Source organism: Aotus nancymaae, unplaced genomic scaffold (assembly GCF_030222135.1).
Source record: "Aotus nancymaae isolate 86718 unplaced genomic scaffold, 86718_ANA_hifiasm-v0.15.2.pri h1tg000062l, whole genome shotgun sequence".
Lineage (NCBI taxonomy): Eukaryota > Metazoa > Chordata > Mammalia > Primates > Aotidae > Aotus > Aotus nancymaae.
In genome coordinates this window covers 36,176,965-36,194,130 of record NW_026988476.1, presented here as the reverse complement: position 1 = coordinate 36,194,130, position 17,166 = coordinate 36,176,965, and positions in this window count along the sequence as shown.

The following is a 17,166-nucleotide window of genomic DNA, read 5'->3' as shown; positions in this document are numbered from 1 at the left end:
TTTGACTAACTTCCATGATGTCCCTTCATGTGTAAGTTACTCTGCTAGTTGTTTTCACTCACGTTACATACATTATCTTATTTAAGCTTCGAAATGATCCTGTGAGGTATGTATACTTCACCCTGTTCTGAAGACGAAATCACTGAAGTCTAACAGATTGAATGACTTACCTTAGGTTGACAGTTTGAAGAGACAGAAATGATATTTGGAATTCTGATAGTCTCCCAAGTCTCAAAAGTTCACTAGCCATCTGGTAACATAAAACACTTTTAAATTTAAAAATATCCCCTATGCTGAAATATAATTCACTCATGCCTAGTGTAGAGTGCTGGAGAATTATTTAAGGGCCAGCCTTCCCAATGATAAAGCACATGTCCTAACAGAAATTTACTAATGGATTGTATTAACACATTGTGACTGGAGGATTTAAAACCACCCAGGTATCATAGACATAACATGTTAATATTTCAAACACTTTAATTTCTAGGGACTTTTAAGTTCCCAGAATCCTGAGCCCCAACCCTATATCAACTGAAAGTCTTAGGAATGCTTCTATGTAGTATAATTCTTTCCATTCTCTCCATTCATTTTGTATATATTTAAAAGGTACAAACACATTCTGTAAGTCTTAAGAAATTCCAGGATTTCTAATGAAAACCAAGAAGATGTTAAACAAAAAGAAAAAACTCTAGAACTTATTGACAGGGGAAAATAGTGAGATGTGAACTTTTATAGTTTGATTTTCAGGGAAGTTATACTACATATCACCAGAAATCCAATTAAATAAAATGGACCAAACTCTCCCAGCAAAATTCCCTCATGTGTGATTGGGATCGAGGAGATAAATATGGCCTCTAAGCAAGCTCTCCTGATGAATCTCACTGACACCATTATGGCTACTACCTTAATGTTACAGGTTACTGAGATCAAACTCTTCTCCAGTTGATATTTCATCCACAGCTGCTATAATAAATGATTCAGTATGTTTGGTGAATTGTAAGGCAAAAACCATCTTCTGTTTGTGAAAGTAGTAGAATCAAACTTAATGAACCTAGCCCCCTCTAGAAGTAAGCCTATGAAATGACTGGTTCCTGACTAGCTGTGTAGAAAGACACTTGCCTGAATTAAGTTATACCTCAATCAATGGTTCAACGGTCAAAATATCACTAGATATTTCCATAGAAAGATGGTGTTCTGGGCAAAAGGAAACTAACGACCTTTAGATTCCTCAACATGTCTCCAATACAATCCAGATGTTGAAATTGGCAACTTCCACTGGCACATCTACTCCTCTAGAGAAATTAGATGTTATCAGGTCAACAGAATTTGACTCCACTCTCCATTAAGGTTTTCTCATTGTTCTAATTTCATACATATGGAGGCAATATTGATACACTGTAGTTATCCAGGGAGCATTGTTACAATATAATGTGATGTAAATGGTGCGCTCTGCATTTGTACAATTCTGTTGCCTTTCTGCACTATATTTTGTAGACTAAATGAAGAATTGGATCCGGAGGGGAAGGAAACACTATGAAAGTGGGAGTTAGGCAGTTGCCAAAGTTAAGCCTTCTCTATATCAGGGTCGTATCTCATTGTGGTTTGATTTGCATTTCCCTGATGACTAAAGATATCGAGCACCTTTTCATGTGTGTATGGGCCGTTCGCATACCATTTTTTGAAGAAATCTGTCTTCAAAACCTTGGCTATTCAAAAAACTGACTTTTTGTCTTTTATTGTTGAGTCTTTGTGTATTCTTCATTGTAAGAATTCATTATATGTTCTGGATACAAGTCCTTTATCAAATATATAATACACAAATATAAAACAAAAGTTCTTAATTTTGATGAAGTCTAATTTATCTTTCTTTGTGTCTTGTGCTTTGGGTGTCACTAATAAGACACTATCGCCTAACCCAAGAGAACAAAGATTTATATTTATGTTTCTTCTAAGAATTTAATAGTTTTAGCTCTTATTTTTAGATGTAAATTCATTTCGTTTTGGTATGTGGTTTGAGGTATGATGTCTAATTTCATTCTTTTGTATTTAGATATCCAGTTGTACTGCATCATTTTTCAAAATCAATTGCTATAAATGCAAAGGTTTATTTTTAGACTTTAAATTCTATTCCAATAATCTACATGTCTATCCTTACGTCAGTATGACTCAGTCTTGATTACTGTAGCTTTGTAGTAAGTTTGGAAATTGGGAAATGTGACTGCTTCATCATTTTCTTCTTTTTCAAGATTGTCAAGGCTATTCTGGGACTCCTGTTTTTCCATAAAAATTTTAGGATCGATTAGTCAATTACTGCAAAAAAAAAACAAAAAAACAGCTGAGATTGTGATAGTGATTGCATTTCATGTATAGATTAATTTGAGGAGCATTGCCATTTTCAGAATATTGTCTTCTGATTCAAATACATGGGATGTTATTGCATCTAGTTAGGTATTCGTTAATTATTTTCATCATTTTTTTGTAATTTTATAGTAAAATTCTTGCACTTCTGGTAAATGTATTCATAAGTGTTTTTATTATTTTTGATGCTATTGTAAGTGAAATTACATTTTTCATTTTATTTTAGGGTTATTTATTGCTAGTATCTAGAAATCAATCAATTTTTGTAGATTGATCTTGTATCCTGCAGTCGCATGAACTTGTTTCTTAGTCTGACAGTTGATTTTCCCTTTAAAAAAATGTAATGATTCCTTCAGACTTATACCAGTTCATGTCATCTGTGAATAGATACAATTTAAGTTCTCTCTTTCCATCTGGATATCTTTTATTTATTTTTGTTGCTTGGTAGCTCTGAGTAGAACCTCCACTACAAGGTTGAATAAAAGTGATTTGAGTGGAAATACTTGTTCTTCATCTCAGGCAGAAAGCATTCAGTCTTCTATACCAGAGTACAGCATTAGATGTCAATTTTTTAAGATGCCCTTTTTCTGGTTGAGGAAATTTCTTTCTTTCTATTTCTAGTTTTTTGAGTGCTTTTTTTTTCTTTTTTCTTTTTCTTTTTTTTTTTTTTGAGACAGAGTTTTGCTCTTGTTACCCAGGCTGGAGTGCAATGGCACGATCTCGGCTCACCACAACCTCTGCCTCCTGGGTTCAGGCAGTTCTCCTGCCTCAGCCTCCTGAGTAGCTGGGATTACAGGCACGCGCCACCGTGTCCAGCTAATTTTTTGTACTTTTAGTAGAGACGGGGTTTCACCATGTTGACCAGGATGGTCTCGATCTCTTGACCTCGTGATCCACCCGCCTCAGCCTCCCAAAGTGCTGGGATGACAGGCGTGAGCCACTGCACCCGGCCTTTTGAGTGCTTTTATCACAGAATCACTTTATTTTATCAAGTGCTCTCTCTGTGTCTATTGGGATTATTATGTGCTTTTGTCACTTACTGTTTTAATATAACTTATTACATTAATTTTTGGATGTTAAACCATTCAGAAATAGTGGAATATATTACTTATACGTATGTTATATACATGTTACCATTTTTGGCATGCTAATATTTCATCAGGGATTTTGAGTCTGTATTAATAAGAGATATAGGTCTGTAATTTCTTCTTTTGTGATATATTTGTCCAGTCATTGTATTAGGGTGATGCTCTCACATCATAAAATTATTTGTGAAGCGTTCTTTTCTCTATATTTTTTCTTTTAGTTTTCAAACAATAGGTATTAATATTTTAACATTTGACAGAATTTACCAATTAAGCCACCTAGCTGTGGGCTTTTCTTGGTAGAAACTTTTTAAATTAATTCAATTCCTCCTTATAGTTTTATTCAGGTTTTCTACTTCCTATTAAGCCAGTTTTCATAGTTTGTGTTATTCTAGGAATTTACCTATTTCATCTAAGGTATCCAATTTTTCATATGATGGTTCATAGTATGCTCTTATAATCCTTTTTATTTCTATATGATGGTTCATAGTATGCCCTCATAATCCTTTTTATTTCTATAAATTTGGTTAGGATGTCTGCTCTTTCATTCGAAATGTTATTATTTCGAATTTTCTCTCCCTTTTCTTTTTCAGTCTAACTGAAGTTTGTCAATTTTATTAACCCCTTTTAAGGGCAATTTGGTAATTCTCTATTTTCCTGTTTTTTAAATATTTTATTAATTTCTAACCTAGTATTTTTTATTTCCTTTTTTCCTACTAGTTTTCTGTTCTTTTCCTAGTTTCTTCATACAAAAGTTTAGTTTACTGATTTTGTCTTTCTCTCTGTCTTTCCTTTTAAAAAAATTTGTTATAGCTTAGAGGGTACCAGTGCAGTTCTGTTACATGGATATATTGCTTACTGGTGAAGTCTGGGCATTTAGTATACCCATCACTCCAATAGTACACATTGTACCCAATAGGTAGTATTTTGTCCCTCCCTCCCCTCCTTTCAGAGTCTCCAGTGTCTATTTTTCCACTCTATATGTCCATGTTTACCCACTGTTTAGCACATGATGATTGGATCCTGTACCTAGAAAACCCCAAAGACATCTCCAAAAGACGCCTGGATTTGATAAATTACTTCAGTAAAATTTCAGGATACAAAATCAATGCACAAAAATAAGTAGCATTACTTTACACCAATAATAACATATAGCTGAGAACTGAGAACCAAATCAAGAACTCAATCCCATTTACAATAGAATAGGAATATATTCAACCAAGGAAATGAAACATATTTACAGGGATAACTACGAAACATGGACAAAAGAAATAATAGATAACACAAATGAAAAAAAAAACTCATCCATCAGAAGAAACAATATTGTTAAAAAAATATATATTGTTAAAAAACCTCCATCAGAAGGAACAATATTGTTAAAAAAAAATTGTTAAAAAAATTCATCCATCAGAAGAAACAATATTGTTAAAAATGACCATAGTGTCCAATGCAATCTACAGATTCAATGTAATTCCTATCTTTCTTTTTAATTTAGGTATTTATACTTGTAAAATTTATAGCTGTAAAATTCTCTCTCATCACTGCTTTAGCTGCATTCCATAAGGTTTGTAGTGCAATGTTTTGTATTTATTCATCTCAAATTATTTTCTAAGTTTTCTTTTGATTTCTTTGACCCATCAGTTATTTTAAATGATGTCACCAAATTTCCACCAATTTGTGAATTTTCCAAATTTCTTTCTGTTAGCGATGTTTAATTTCATTCTATTGTGATCAGAGAACACACTTTGTATAACTTCAATCCTTTACACTTATTAAGTCTTGTTTAAAGCCTAACTGTGCTTTCTCCTATAGAATATTTCGTGTTCACATTAAAAGAAGGCGTGATCTGCTATTGTTGTTCAGAATGTTTCATAGATGTCCATGAGGCCTAGTTGTTACATATTATTTTTATAGTCTTCTATTTCCTTGTTCATTTTTTGCATGATTGTGCAAGCCATCATTGAAAATGGGGAGTTGAAGTCTCCAGTTATTATTGTCAAATTGCCAATTTCTCTTTCATTCCTTCAACTTTTCACTTATTTTGGAGTTCTGTTGTTAAGTGCATGAATGCTTATGACTGTTACATATTGATGTTCTTATCATTATGAAATTTCATTATTTGACTCTGGTGACAGTGTGTCCTAAAGTCCATTTTCTGATATTAGCATAGGCATTCCAGTCTTAATTATTTTGTCTGCTACTGGTGTAACCATTTCAACTCTCTTGTGGTTACTATTTGTATGGTATTTTTTTTTTATACTTTTACCTTCAACCTACTTATGTCTTTGAATCTTCAGCATTTCTATTGTATATGTCAAGCTGTTGGATAATGTCTTTAAAAAATCAATCCTGACAATCTATGTACAGTGCATAAATCACTTACATTTAATATAATTATTGTTAATGTAGGATTTACATCTGATTTTTAAATTATACTTCTATATGTCTTTGTTTCCTCTGTTTCTTCACTGATGTATTTTTTCTGTTAAAGACATATTCTCTAGTGCTTTTATATATCTTTATTTATATTTACACACACAAACACAGAGTCATGTGTCACTTAATGATGTAGATATGTTCTGAGAAATGCATAGTTAGGTAATTTAATTGCTGTGTGAACATCATAGAGTATAGTTACACAAAACTGTATAATATAGCTTACTATACACCTAGACTATGGTGTATAGTTTACCTATGTAACAAACCTGCACATCCTGCACATGTATCCTGGAACTTAAAATATAATTAAAACATAATTTTTATATTATTTTATAATATAACAAAAACAATATAAAACATGTCTATATATATATAATAGACAATGGTTTAGCCTATTGCTCCCAGGCTACAAACCTATATAGCATATTACCATATTCAATTTTATAGACAATTATAACACAATGTTAAGTATTTTTATGTCTAAACATATTAAATGTGGAAAAAATTCAGTAAAAATCTGATTTAATATTATGGGACCACTGTCATACATGCAGTCTACTGTTGAACAAATTACTGTTATGGAGAACAGGGCATACATATGTATATGTATGTATACGTGTGTATGTGTGTATGTATATGTGTCTGTATATGTGCATATGTGTGTATATGTGACCACTGTTTTATGGGACCATATATGTGTGTGTGCTCCCATTAGACAGTGGTCTCATATACACACATATACGCATACATATACATACACACATATAATCTTATGGTACCACTGTCATATATGCAGTCTAATGTTGAACAAATTGTTGTTATAGAGCACATGGCATATGTATGTATATGTGTGTGCATGTGTGTATATGTATATATACACATGTGTGTATATGTATGTATATGTGTACATATGTATATACACACACTTATAAACACATATATCTATACACACATACAAACATGTATATTATATATATTGTAACTATACATATATAGCTTTTTCCCTCATATACATATATGGCTCAAGGAACACAAAAGGTCAACTTGTTTTTGTGATTGTCTATTGTTTTTCAATAACTAACATATAGGAATAGATTGAAATAGAGATTTCTATGAAACAGTCTTGGATATATGCCTTGAGAGGCTCACACAACCTGTTCCAGGACTTGGTGACCATTGTTTGTGTCCACGTTCAATTGAGTTCAGATTTAATATTTAACTTTTCCTCCACAATACTATAAGCTGGCAAACATAGCATTATAATTATTGCTTCATTTTTCTTCATATAAGATGGTAAAGAATATTACAAGCAAAACTACATTTATAATGTCTTATATTCATCTACATGTTTTTCTTTTCTGGAGCTCTTTACTTCATGTGGATGCATGTGACTGTCTAGTGTTCTTTCATCTTAGTCTGAAGAACTTCTTTTACTATTTCTCATAGGGCACATTAGCTAGTGATAATTTCCTTCAATTTTGTTTATCTGGAAGTGTTTTAACTTCTGTTTAATTTTTGAAGTATATTTTTGCTGAACATACAATTCATGGTCGATTTTTCTTTTAATTTGAGGCTTTGGATATGTCATCCCTTTGCTTCTAACATCCATGTTTTTGTTAAGACAGTTTTTGAAGACTGCCAATTTTATTGAGGCTTGTTTGTACATAAGTTGCTTTTTTGCTAGTTTCAAGATAGTGTCTTTGTCTTCAACAGATTAACTATTGTAAATCTAGATGTGATTTTCTCTGAGATTATCATCCTTGATGTTCATTAAGCATTTGGGTTATGCCGATTAGTGTTTTTCATCAAATGTGGGAAGTTTTTGGCCATTCCTTCTTCAAATATTCTTTTCGCCTCTTTCTCTACATTTTCTTGATATTCCATTATACATATGTTGATATGAATGATAGTATATCACAGGTCTCTGAAACTTTTTTCTTTAAAAAATTATTTTTTAATTATATTTTAAGTTCCAGGATACATGTGCAGGATGTGCCGGTTTGTTACATAGGTAAACATGCCACACCTATCAACCCATCACCTATGTATTAAGCCCAGTATGCATTAGCTATTTATCCTGATAGTCTCCCTCCTCCCTCCTTCTGTCAAGACTCAGTGTGTATTGTTTTCCTCCCTGTGTCCTTGTGTTCTGATTGTTCAGCTCCCATTTATATGTGAAAACACGTGGTATTTAATTTTCTGTTCCTGCATTAGATGGCTAAGGATAATAGTCTGAAGCTTTATTCAGTTTTCTAAATTTTCTTTCTTTCTTGTCCTCACAGTAGACTATCTTGATTGACCCATCTTTTCTTTCACTGCATCTTTATTCTGTTAGCTCAAATTTGCTAAGTCTCCCTAGTAAATTTTTCATTCACTTATATTTCTCAACTGTGGAATTTCGTTTTTTTCTTTTATAATTTATTCATCCTAATCGATAATGCTTATTTAGCCATATGGCATTCTCACACTACCTTTAATTCTCTAGCCATAATTTTCTTTACTTGCTTGAATATATTTATAATACCTACTTTTAAATATTTTTCTATTAAGTTCAGAATATGGGCTCCCTCTGAGACAATTTCTATTGACTCTATTTTCCTTTGTGTATGGGCCATAGTTTTCTACTTTTTGGAGATCTTGTTTTTGTTATTGTTGACAAAAACTGGATGTTTTATATGATCATATAATGTGACCGCTCTGGTAATTCCAGAGGTTTTGTTATTATTTATATATTTAGTAATTTTTCTTAATAAATTCTGAAAATCCCATATTCTTTGTCAAGAGCAATCACTGAAACCTCTCCTCAGTTAGTTTAATGGTCAGGTAATGATTGGACAGATTTCTTCAGATTCACTGAACTAACAAATTTCCTTCCCATTCCGCAGGGCCACTTTATTTGTGTGGAGGCATGCCTTCAATGCTCCAGCAATTTATGACTTTGCCTTGCCCTTTACTTCCTTGTTTCACAGAAAGACCTCAAAGTCAGAAAATGGTAATATATTAGGACCTTCTTAGATATTTCTTGGGCACATACACAACCTTTATTTGCACATAGTCTTCTAGAGTCTCAGGAATATTTCAGAACTTTTCAAAGTTCTCTCTAGATACCTCATTCTAATTCCTCATTCTAATTTTTTTTTTTTTTTTAGTTTTAGTTTTAGTTTTTTGGATGACCTGTTGTTTGTCCCAACTTGTTGTGTCACCTCAAGTAAGCTGAAATATTAAACAGTTGCTTCTAAATAATTTTGATGTACAACCTGGGCATAGGGCTTTCCCATTGATTACTGTGAGTCTAGTCAAATAAAGACCTCTGTGAAGGGATTTTCCAGATAATTTTCAGATATTAAATAGTAAAAATTGTCTAGAAATGGTATTTGCATGAATCTGCAAATCTGGTGTGCTCCTTTTAGTAGCTGCATGCAGGGCAACTGTTTATCACAGCTATAGTGGTTGTGAGCCCATTGCTTTTCAAGAGCTGGGTGGAGCGGGGCAGAGGGGATGGGAATATGATATGTCCACAGTTCATAGTTCTTACAAAGACTTAGCCATTTCTTAAAGAATAAATGCTTCATAAATTTTCAGCCATTTGATTAATTTTGAGAGTTCTGAAAATGTGTAGTTTAACAATTATTGTCAATGTTCTTGTTACTTCTATGGAAGAAGAGCTATTCACAGTCCTTAATTTGCTATTTGGGATGTACTTTTTTGTATTTTGATTCTTAACTACTTACATATCAATCAGACTTGCTTCTTAAAATTTTCAGCTATCCCTTATTTCCAAATGTCTATAATTAACTCCTACAACCTTCTTTCATGCCTGAATTATTACCACAACTTTCTAACCTGCCTTTCTGTATAGTATCTCAGTATACAGATCTGTTCAAGCCTCATTATAAGTTAATCTTATAAATTAATCTACATTATGTAGGAAATTCATTTGCCTAGAAACCTTAAATGCCAATCAGCCAGATGGTCAACACTAATTGAGTGCATATTACATACAGAGTGTCAGTTTTTGCTCTAAGCATAGTGAACAGAGAGCTTATCTACTAGTGAGAGGATACAAAATAAATAGAATAACTTGAGATATGAAAATTATTCTGAAATAGTTGTCTCTCACTGCCCATATGGAAAATCTAAACTTTTTTTTTGTAGTATTCAGAGACCTCAATCATCTGTTTTCCCTCTAATCTTACCTTCTTCACTTTCCGGATAGGAAGTCTTTCTAGGTAAAACAAGTGCGTACAATGCTGTTTGGATATGCCATGCTACTTTTTACTTCTATGCTTAGGTTTATGCATCTTACATTCTCTCTCTCTTCTTAGTCACATAGAGAATGCCCTCATGTCTTCTCATTACAGCCTCTTGTAGCAATTCCTGATTATGCCAACCCTAAAGCATCATTTCAAATCCACACTTGTAGTACTTATTGTCATACTCATTTGGCATTAACCCAGTTACCCACACATAGCACTTATTCTTGGCTGTGCAAATTCTGGCACTCAGGTTAGATTAAAAGCTCCATATAGGACATGAAAGGTTGATGTTAATTGTAATCTTGGTATTTAGCACAGGAACCTTAAGGAAGTTCTCAATGAATTCGGGGATATTATGTAATGAATACATGAGTAAGTCCTTCCTTTCAGTGTAGATTTCATTTCGTATACCCAGGTTCTCTAAATCGCCACAGAATTACTAAGATGATATATCCCCTAAACTTGTCTCATTTAAACTTGTACCAAAAATGCCTATGAGACATTCCCTAAAATATATCATACAACCTCCCAATATCAGTGAAAAGGTACACTGTGTTTCACCATCTGCAGCTTGTTTGTAATATGGGGACAATAATACATATTTCCTAGGAAAAGTATGAGGATTAAATGGATTTTTTTGTGTAAAAGTGATGTAAAAAACATAAAACACTTAACAAATTTTAGTCATGTTATTTACAGGAATGACCTAAAGAAAATGTAGATAATATGATAGCAGTTAGAGAAAAAAATTAAGTGCTTTAAAAAGAAGCATCCCCCCACCTCCACCGACAAGGTATTATTTTATATGGCAACTTCAGACAAAATGTTTTAGAAAACATAGATAGAAGAGGATAAAGGGCTGAGATGATGAAGAGTAGAAATGGGAATTTGAAAAAAATCTCATATCCATTATATCCATCTATAGAACTGGCATTATATATACCTATTGGTAGAAATACACTGTCTATCGCTGGGAAGCTTATAAGCTGCACAAACCAAAGAATCAGCTGAGGTTTCCTCATTTTCAGTAGGGATACTGGCTCATTGCCTCCTTATCAAGTGCCTAGTGTTGGACTACATTTCAAACCCTCCTTGAAGTTAAGTGCTATCATGTGATAGAGCTCTGACTAGGGAAGTGCAGGCTGAAATTATGTTTTCCATTTTCATTTCCATCATGTGCTTGGGCTTTAAAATTGGCCATTGAAATTGGCATTGGTGGTTCTCTGAGTGACCCTGTGAGGTCTTTTAATATATGTTTTGTAAAAAGAAAACAAAATTACAATAACATGCTAAGGATTGTGAGAGGCTCTGCAGTAATAAAACCTGTTCATTTTTAGCCACTGTTATCCACCATTATCAGTTCTTAAAATATTTTGAGATTGTGAGGAGGGGTAATAACATCCATTAACATCTGGTGGAACACACTTAGTGAAATTCTATCTGTTGAATTGATAGTTCTGAGGCCATAATCCACTGCTCAGCAAGACATGCTGGAAAAGGCTAGAATAAGGAATAAATGTAGGACAGAAACAGTCAACAGACCTACCTGCTGCTATGAGTTCCACTAAAATCTGAGTTCTTTCATGTGTTAACATTAAGCTAGGCAATCAGAAGGAAAGAAAAAGGCCAAAAAAAAAAAAAAGCAGCTTTTTTTCCTAACATCTTAGGACTCTAGTTTTTCTTTTATCCAGAATTTTTAAATTTAAAAATAACTTATACTGACATATATATATATATATGTGTATATATATATATAATTTTCCTTTTTATTTTTATTTGTTTTTATGTTTACTTTTGTGGGTGTAGGCATATAAATTACATAGTATAAATTCACACATTATAATAGTGCAATTAAATATTTTTAAATTGATTTATACAGTTGTGCAACCATCACCACAATCCAGTATAGGGACAGTTACATTGCCCATTTAAGGTCAATCCCTGTACTCACCATCAATCTCAGATAAACATGAATCAGCTTCTCTGACGAGCTCTGCTTTTTATGAAGCTTTGATATAAATGGGATCTAACAATGTGTAGATGATTGCATGTCTTCTTTTACTTAGCATAGTATATTTAAGGTTTATTTATGTAATAGCATTTATCTGTGGTTGGTTCCTTCATATATGTGAATAATATTCTATTGTACCTGTATACCACTTTTTGTTTTCCTTGCACCAGTTAATGGACATTTGAACTGTTTCCTGTGTTTTACTATTATAAATAATTTGGCTATAAACATTTGTACACAGTCTTTGTGTAGGCATGTTTGCATTTCTTTTAGGTAGGTATATGAGAGTAGAATTTCTAAGTCATATTGACAATATATTTTCCAAAGTGATTTATCATTTTACATTTTCACCAGCAATGCAAGAGCAAGATTCTTTGCATTTTCACTAACAATTGTTATTTTCTCTCTTTTTTGTTATGGTCATTCAAGTGGGAAGATCATGATAGACCATTGGGGGTTTAATTTGTATTTACCTGAAGACAAACAATGATGAACATATTTTTATGTGCTTATTATTTCCTTACTTATCTTCTGTAGTGAAATATTTGTTTATATGTTTGGACCTTTTTAAAAATTATGTTTGTCTTCTTATTATTGAGTGTTTTTTTTTTTTTGAGATAATTATAGATTCACAGGAAGTTGTAGAGAAATGTATAAGCAGGTCTTGGGCACCTTTCACATAGCCCCACATGCCTCCATTCCAATGTGAACATCTTTCTGAACTATTGTACTACAGTGCAGTATCAAAATCAGGAAATTGACACAACACAAATCATAGAGCTTATTCAGATTTCACCAGTTGTACCTGTACTTGTGTGTGTGTGTGTGTGTGTGTGTGTGTGTGTTTTAAGAGTTCTTTATGTAATTTAGATACAGTTCCATTGTTGGATATATTAGTAAAATGTTTTTTCTCTAAGCCTGTGCTCACTTTTTCATTTTGTTATTGATGGTGCTTAAAACTCACAGAAATTAAATTTTGATAAATTCAAATTTATTATTTTTTTCTTTTACAGATTGTAATTTGGTGTTAGGTTTTAGAATTCTTTAGCTAACCTATGGTCATGAAAATTTTCTTCAGTTTCCTACTAGAAGATTTAGAATTTTAGCTCTTACTTTTAGGTCTGTATTCCATTTTGAGTTAATATTTGTATATTGGGATATAGTAACTGTCTACATTTATGTTTTTGTATATGGATATCCAGTTGTCTCAGACCATTTTTAATTTTTTCTTATTGAATTTATGTGGAAACTTTGTCAAAAACCAATTGACCATAAGGGTTTATTTCTGCACTCACAATTCCATTCCATCATCTATATGCCTATTACTATACCAGTAAAACCCTGTTTTGATGAGTGAGTAGTGTAGCTCCTCCAAATTTTCTCTTATTTTTCAAAGTTATTTTAGTAATTTCAAGTCCTTTGTATTTACAAATACATGTCCAGATAAGCTTGCCAATATTTAGAAAATAAAAGTCTAATGTTATTTTGATATGAATTACATTGTTTAGATTAATTTTGAAGAATTTTCATTATAATGATACTGACACTTCCACTTCTTAAATATGAAATATTTCTTATTTATTTAAATACTGTTCAATTTCAGTTATCAGTGTTTTATAGTTTTCTATAAATGTATCTTCTGTTAAAATTTTCTAAGGTTTTAAAATACTATTTGGAATATAATTATTTTCCTAATTTTATTTTTCAATTATTCATTTCAATTGTGTGGGTGTCTATTTTCACAAATAGGATCAGATCTTCTACAATAAAATTGTACTTCTTCCTTTACAATCTGGATATTTTATATATTTTTTGTCTTATTGCAATTACTGGAACTAAATTGTTAAATAAAAGTGGGAAGAGAGGACATGCTTCCTTTTCTGGACAACCTTACATTCCTGACATATATTTGCTTCTGTTCGATAACTTCTATTTTATTTAATTGACCTTAGTAGAATCTGGTTAAATATTTTTAATTCTATTAATGAGGAATGCAGTTTTCTCTTCTTTTTATGTTTTTAAGCTTTGGTATCATGGTTATACTGGCCTCTTAGAATGAGGTGGAAAGTGTTTCCTCCTTTTTGTTCTCATAGTATGTGGATAACATTCATTGTTTCAACTTTAAGAAGTATGTTAGTCGTAGATATTTCACAGATGCCCTTCTCTGGTTGAGGAAGTTTCATTTTGTTCTTAATTTGTTGAGAGATTTTTATCATGAATAATAATTGAATTTGGTTTAATGCATTTTCTATTGAAAATATGAGGATTGTTTTCATACAATTAATATTATATATGCATTATATTAATTTATTTTGAATGTTAAAATAACTTTACATTCCTGGCATACCTTTCATTTGGCCCTGTGTGTTTTTAACTCCGGTCTTTTTACATATTTTCTCTGTATTATTTCATCAACAGTGTAGTTATTGTGTTTTTAATGAGTATTTCATATTTTATCCTATTACTGTTTTGTTGAACTTCTTGGATCTGCAAATTAAGGGTTATTTTCAAAGAAATTTGGAAGGTTTTGTGACTAGACCTCCATGCAAAAGTGTGTGTGTGTGTGTGTGTGTGTGTATGTATGTGTGTGTGTTTATGCATGTATGTGTGAGAGAGAGAGAGAAAGAGAAACAGAGAAAGAAAGTGTCACCTGAAAAATAAGAACAATTTTGTGGACATAAAACTAGAACTTAAGTTAAAGAGAAACAATAAAATAACTAAAAAGGTATCTGGGAAAAAAAAGAATTTTTATTATGCCACATAAATCCAGAAATCAAAACGGCATCAAGGTGGCATGTTCAGTAGAAAGTGTTTTGTTTATCCTGCAGTGGTTTAAAACTTAAATATGGATGCTTTCAGAAGAGGCACATTCTCCAGACGGTCCTACTGTCCACACTGCCTACTGTGTTCCACCCATTAGTTAACGGCTTCACCCATTACTGTTGTTTGATTGGCCTCTAAACACGTATGAGCTGGGGACTCCCACACTGTGATCTAACAGCCTGAAAGAGTGAATGTCCCTTTAATGATTATCAAGGATTATTTCTCTGAATGAAATCTTTGATTCTCGGAAGACTTCAGGGCCATAATAGATCAATATCCAGTCTTCTTATACTAAAATTTAAATAATTATGTTTTATTTGACTTCTTTTAAAAATCACAAGAGACTATAGCCATTAACTTAGAGGGATAGTGGTCAGTTCCATTCTTTTCCCTCCCATTCCTGTCAACCACTGACACAATTATATTTCTTACAGATTTGCCTTTTCCAGGGTGTCATATAAACAGAACTATACAGTGTGCAGTCTTCTGGAGCTGACTTATTTAATTTAGCATAGTGCTTTTGAAAGGAATCCATATTTCTGTGAGAATCAATAGATAGTTGTTTTTTTGCTGAGTAGAATTCCATCGTATGGATGTACCACAATTTGTTGATCTGTTTACCAGCTGATAGGCATTGCTTTGTTTCTTATTTTTGGCAATTATGAATAAAGCTTCTAAGAACATTCAAATATAAGTTTTTGTGTGGAGATATGTCTTTGTTTCTCTGGGTTAATACCTAGAAGAGGATTGCTGCTGAGTCACATGTTTAATATTACAAGATAGTGCCAAACTCATTTCCATAGTATCTGCAACATTTTGCATTGCCATCTGCAATATATAACAGTTCTAGCTGCTCTGCCTCCTAAGACTGTTCCAACTTATGTTTTCTTCTGTTAATTCTGACTCTTCTAATAAACATATAGTGCTATCTTATTGTGATTTTAATTTTTATTTCCATAATGACTAATGATGTTGACAGCATGTTTCATGTGCTTCTTTGCCAACTATATGACATCATTTTTGTGAAGTTTCTGTTAGAAACTAATTCCCATCTTTCACTGGGTTGTTTTTTTAATATTGATTTTTGAGAGTTTATTTTTGCAATATTTTGTCCCAGCATGTGACTTACCTTTTCATTTTCTAACAATATCTTTCTAAAAGTAAAGGTTTTAATTTTGATGAATTCCAATTTATCAGTTTTTTATAGCTTGGGCTTCTCATACCATATCTAAGAAATCTTTGACCAACCCAAGATCATAATAATTTTGTCCTATATTTTATTCCATGAGTTTTATAGTTTTGGAAGTTACATTCAGGTCTATGATTGATTTTGAGATAATTTTTTCATTATGTGAAGTCAAGAATACTTTAATTTTATTATTTAATTTTTGACTTGCAGCTGTCCAATTGATCCAGAACAATTTTCTGAAAAATACTATCCTGGTTTCATTGACATATCCTTGATCCTTTGGGCAAATAATTGATCATACATTTGGGTTTATTTTTGGAATCCCACCCCCATTTGGTTCCAACTATTAACATTTTGAAATATAAATAGAGGTATATGTGATTTCACTGACCTATAATCCTGCTACATTTTTTGGTTTTAACCTGCTATATCTGTTATTATATATGAATATTTTATTAGCTCTTATTTGAAAAGATAATTTTAAATATTAAATACATTTCCATATGAGAGTTCTACGTTACAGATAAAATTAAAAAATAGATTGAGATATTAAAAAGGTGAACTAATTTTTTATTTAAATACACTTCAGTTTCCATCTTAAGCAAGGCTAAATGAAAGTTAAGTGCTTCTAAAAAGTATTTAAAAATAATGTTAAAATATAAACTCGAGATACATATACACAAAATGGAGCCATTTATAATTAAGATTATTACAGACAGGTCTGAAAGGCTTTCTTAGATCCACATCTAAAAAAATAGCCACATATGTGAATTGTCAAAGATTAGGAGTATCACTTGCTTATCCAGAAAAAAAAAAAAAGCCTCATTAGCAACAGCTGCAACAATGAGCACCAGAGCAGGCAATGCAATTTCAGCCTGTCTTCAGTAATAAGAACACACACCATATTGTGTGGGCTGCTTGTCAACTTCCAGGAACATTCTTGCCAGCTAGAAAGAAAAGCTGTAGCTGTCCAACTCAGTGGATCTGCTCATAGTAGGGAAAGGA